We start from the raw sequence: 6013 nt of genomic DNA on the forward strand, positions 1-6013 counted from the left end.
TTCATGGGGTCGCTATGGGTCAGTTCCAACTCAATGTCACCTGACAACAAGAACAACAACAAGTTCTTGCTCATATGCTACTTATTGAACTGTTTGAACATTGACCATTTCTTTTCAGTACAGTGATTCTGAGTGTACCTTCCATCTTATTTTTATACTTCCTGAATCATTTAATATTTTGCCAATAGAATCCATCAATATTGTAACTTGACGCTTTAATTTTTTCTTTAGTTATTTCAAATTGAGAAATGCTGAGTGTATTCTTCCCTTTTGATTTTCTAACTCCAGTCTTTGCATGTTTCAATATAATATTTGACTTTGTCTTCTTGGGCTGCCCTGTGAGATTTTCTGTTCAGCTGTTTTACCTTTTCATTTGTGGAGTGGGACAAACAGACAAAAAAGGAAATAAGCCGAAAATTAAATCCTAAGTTACTTCAAAACAACCAACAGTGGCATCTTGAAATTTCTCAAGAAGAAGAGTGAAAAGGGAAGCCCATTTCCTGATCACATCTACCTGGAGGCATTTTTTATGCTTTTAATTGGAAAATGTCTCTTTAAATTTCAAGTAGATCTCTGCACATGCGTAGTAGAACCCTCTGAGGGTGGGACAGGGGTGCCCACTAGCTCAGGCACCCCTATAGTCACCAGAATGGAGTTGCACAGACAGCAAGGGGCCAATGAACAGCTACCAAAAGAAAAGAATGTCCACAACTTTATCTCTGCGGTTCTGCCAGGCATCTGTGGCCGCTCCGATCCTTCCCCCACTTGGTCTTACCCAAGATGGTGGTGCCTGGAGCAGCTGAGTGTCCCGGACTAGAAAGCAATGGATTTCTTGCTTCTACCACAAATTCCCCCCTGGTGTGAGCCTTCCAACCTTCTAAATATTCCTTTATATGTGGCTCAGAGTTCTGGGACCATACCCTGAGCCTGCTTGGTCAGGTATTCTGTGTTGTTGCTGGTGGAACTCTTTACTACACTTCCACCTGATCCACCATCTTGTTTGTTCTCTGTGTCCATTGTCTTTTATACTTGTTAAAATTGGACAATGAATAAGGAAGTCTGATACATTTGAACTGTGATGTTAGAGAAGCACCATGAACTGCCAGAATGACAAACAAATCTGTATTGGAAGAAGTACTGCTAGAATCCTACTTGGAAGCCAGGATGGTGAGATTCATTACACATGCTTCAGACATGTTATGAAAGGGAACAGCCCTGTTAAACAGCATCATGTTTGATAAAGAGAAGGGTCAGTGAAAAAGAGGAATACCACCATGAGATGCATTGACACAGTGGCTGCAGCAATGGGCTCAAACATAACAACAGTATCAAGCAGTATTTCTCACTGTTGTTCAAAGAGTCTACATGAGTATGAACTCACTTGACGGCACCTAACAACAACATTTCTATGGGCATTGATTATAGATATAAATAAAATGAAATTCTTGACAACTTCAATACTTTCTCTATTTATCATGATGTTATTTAATGGATTACTTGTGAGGATTTTAATTTTCTTTATGATGATGTGTTATCCATACTGAAGAGAATAACCTTTGATCTTCATCAATAAAAGATTCCAGTACTTTTCACTTGCAGTTATGTCATCTGTATATTTCAGGTTGTTAATGAATCTTTATTCAGTCCTAATGCTGTGCTCTTCCTATAGTCCAGATTTTCTAGTTGCTTGATCAGTATGCATATTGTTAATGCACAGTTTTGAGCCATGCAATTTCCCTTTGTTCTATTCCAATAACAAGCTCTTGGTCTATTTGCATGTTCTTTATGAGAACAATTAAGTATTCTGGAATTCCCATTTTTGCAATACTATCTATAATTTGTTGTGATCCACATAGTCCATTGCTTTCCACTGTCAATAAAAATCAGGGAAACAGTTATTGTAATTTCAGCAAAATTCCATCTTTGATATCAACAATGATATCAGTTGCTTCATTTCCTCCTCTGAATTTGGATTGAATTCTGGGTATTCATTGTCAATGAACTTCTGCAGCTTTAAAAAATGATCTTCAACAAAATTTTGTTAATGCAACAATTTCTGTATTCTGTTAGATTATCTTTCTTTGGAATAGACATGAATACAGATATCTTCCAGGTTAGCCAGATACCTGTCTTCCAAATATTTTATTATAGATGAATGAAGACTTCCAGTATTGCATTAGTTTCCTGAAGCATCTCAATTGGTACCTCATCAAATCTCGAGTTTGTACTTTTCCCTTCAGTATTATCAGTTCTTGTTCATATGCTACCACCTGAAATAGTTGTGTCAATTAATTGTTTTGGGTACTTTGTATATTCCTTCTATCTTCTTTTGATGCCTCCTGCCCATTCAAGTATTTTGCCCATAGATTCTTTTACTAATGAAACTTGAGGTTTGATTTTTTTCCTTCAGTTCTTTCAACTTGAGAAATGCTTCAGTTGTGGTATTCTCAAGTCACACTTTGAAATCTGCTCATCTCTTCTACTTCATCATTTCTTTCATTTGCTTTATCCACTGTATGTTCAAGAGCAAGTTTCAGTGTCTCTTCTGATATCCATTTTGACATTTTCTTTATTTCCTGTCTTTTTGCTTTACTCATATCTGTTGCTCTTGATGTCATCCCACAATTTGTCAGTTCTTAAGTCATTAGTGTTCAATGCCTCAAATATTTTCATGAGATTATCTCTAAATTCAGGTGGGATATGCTCAAAATTGTATTTTGGCTCTTGTAGACATGTTTCAATTTTCTTCAACTGCAATTTTAACTTACATGTGAGCAATTGATAGTCTGTTCTGCAATCAGTCTCTGGCTTTTTTCTGACTAATGATATTGATATTGAGCTTCTCTATAGTCTCTTTCCACAGATTTTTGTGTATCCCATCCTTCAAGGTCCACATGTACAAATGTCATTTATATTACTGAAAAAAGTATTGCCAATAAATAAGTTATTATTGTTGTTGTTGTTATTGTTATCTTCATGTCATTGCCATCAAGTCAGTTCCAACTCATAGCATCCTGTATAGGGTTTGTAAGGAGTGGCTGGTGAGCTGGAACTGCCAATATTGTAATTCAAACTGACCTTGTGGTCCAGCGCTTAGCCTATAGTCCCACACCAGACCTCCAAAAATGTCATGGATCTTGTAAAATTCTATCATTTCGTCTCTGATTCCATTTCTATTTCCAATGTCATTTTTGCCAACTACTTACTCTTCTTTGTTTCCAACATTTACCTTCCAATCATCAATAATCATGCACCTTGATTGCATGTTTGAACAAATTCAAACTGAAGAAGTTGTTGTGTGCGATCAAGTCAGTTCTGACTCAAAGCCATTCTATATAGCGTTTCCAAAAGTGGCTGTTGGGTTTGAATTATTGAACTTGAAGTTACAAGTCCAGTGCTTATCCTACAAAGCCACACCAAGACTTGGAAAAGTTAGTAGAATTCTTCAATTTCTACAACTTTAGCATTAGTGGTTGGTAAGATTTATTCCATGTTCCAATTATTAATGGATGTTTGCTTCTTTTTTTTCTCATAATAGACAAATTAACATATCTTGCTTATAGGTGTATCAATAGTATCCTATCACTGACTGAGTTGTACTTCAGGATATATCTTGAAATATTCTTTTTGATGATGGAAGTGACTCTATTTCTCTCCAACTTTTTTTCTTCCAGAATAGTAGACCATATGATTATCTCATTCAAATTGGCTAATACCAATTAAATTTCAGCTCATTAATGCCTAGGATGAGTCCTGGTGTGACGCTGTGGGTTAATGCGGCAGACTGCAAAGCCATTTAAACTGCAAGGTTGGTGGTTCAAGCTCCCCAGCTGCTCTTTGGAAACCCTATACAGGGTCACTATGGGTTGGAAATGATTTGATGGCACTTAACAATAACAATGCCTAGGATGGAATTCTTGATATGACACTGTAGTATCAATTCTGGACTGCGAACCACAAGGTTGTCAGTTCAAATACATGAGCTGTTCCTTGTAAACCCTATACAGGGTCACCATGAGTTGGAGTTGACTCAGTCACACATAACAACAACAACAGTGCCTAGAACATCAATTTTAAAGTATTCTATTTCATTTTTGACAATTTCCAATTTTTCCAGATCTGTATTTTGTACATTCCAGGTTCAAGTTATTAATGGATGTTTGCTTCTATTTATTCTCATTTTAAATCATGCCAGGTCAACAAATAAAGGTGCCAAAGTTTTACTCCAATCACATCATTAAGGTCGACTTTACTTTGAGAAGTCAGCTCTTTCCCAGTATTATTTTGAGTGCTTTCCAAACTGAGGGACTCATTTTTTTCATCCAGCACAACCTAAGACAATGTTTTCCTGCTATGCATAATGTTTATACTGGCTAAGATTTTGTACTTTTTTTTCTTTTTTTTTTCTTTTTTTTGTCATTGTTGCCATTGTTTCTTTCCAGAGTAGATTGTCAGGTGCTTCTTTTTAGTTTGCCTTTGTCTGGAAATTCTAGTAAAGCCTGTCCACCATGGATGATCCTGCTGGTATTTAAAATACCAGTGGCACAGCTTCCAGCAGTATGAAAACCACTACAGTATGACAAAATGACAGATGGCAGAAAAGTAATGGTAACATAGCCAAGTTTATCAATTAGGGCTCAAATGGTTATTCATTCATGTATATGGACATACTTTCTCAGGATAAGAATAAGAAAAATAGAAGGAGGAGGTCAAAAAGGAGGAAGGGGGATAAAAAATAAGAGCAGAAAGACAAGAAAGGGAAGGAAAGGGAGGACGATGGGGATGATGAGGAGGAAGGGGAGAATTTCATGTCTTCAGTAACAGAATATTTTAGGTAAATCAAATAGATATCAGAGAAGTCTATCAAGTTACCAGCCTGACATCTGGAGACTCAAACCTAAAAAGAAACCTCTTAAATTTTAGTAGTTGTTACCAACATAGTAAAAAGTAAATGGAACTAGTATTTCCACTTAACCCAATCTGGTACATAAGTGCTTGTATTAAATTCAGAAGTTTAAATTTATAAAGACCTATAAAAATATAGATATTCTAAATTGTCTGCTCACTGTCACTATTGAAACAGATTTTACCATATCCTTTTTAATTAGATGAAAAAGTACCAATCAAGTCTTACAAATAGTCAATAATAACCCTTCAAGAGTATATTCAAATTGATTAACAAAATCCATAAGATTTATTATATGAAAACATAGTCAAGGTAATATGTAAATATCACATAAACACACAAAACATCAATATTTACATAATCAGGAGGAACAAACAAGATGGCAGATCAGGTAGCCATGCAGTGAGGAACTCCGTCAGCAACAACATGGAATACCAGACAAAGCAGGTTCAGGGGATGGTGCCAGAATTCAGAACCACACATAAGGGAATATTTAGAAGGTTGGAAGGGGAATTTGTAGCAGAAGCAAGAATACCATTGCTTTCTAATTTGAGACACTCAGCTGCTCCTGGAGCCACCATCTTCGGTGAGACCAAGCGGGGGAAGGATCAGAGCAGTCACGGACTCCTGACATAACTGTTAAGATAAAGGTGCAGACACTCTTTTATTTTATTTTTTTGCATCTGTTCATTGGTCTCTCGCTGGCTGCACACCTCTATTCAGGGGACCAGAGGGGAGTGCCAGAGCGAATGGACACCCCACCCCCACCCCCAGAGGCACACAGATATCCTAAAAATTCAATGTGACAGTTTCCCCTTAAAACCAAATGGCAGTGTAAAATGGTCACAGCTGGCCCTGAACTGTTTATCACTGGAAAAAAGACCTGAACAGAGATTGTGGAGTGGAACAGGCAGACTAAAAAGGAAATAACCTGAAAATTAAATCCTGAGTTGTTGCAGACCATGTAAGACTAGTCAGAGGTTCGAGGCCCTCTAGGGCTGAGTGTAACAAATGAGGCCACTGGCAGTTAATGGAAAATTGCTTTCATCTTAATATTCAGGTATATATATTAAATTAATACACTGGAGCCTTTGAAAATCCACATAT

The sequence above is a fragment of the Chrysochloris asiatica genome, unplaced genomic scaffold, assembly GCF_000296735.1.
Source record: "Chrysochloris asiatica unplaced genomic scaffold, ChrAsi1.0 scaffold00111, whole genome shotgun sequence".
Classification (NCBI taxonomy): Eukaryota; Metazoa; Chordata; class Mammalia; order Afrosoricida; family Chrysochloridae; genus Chrysochloris; species Chrysochloris asiatica.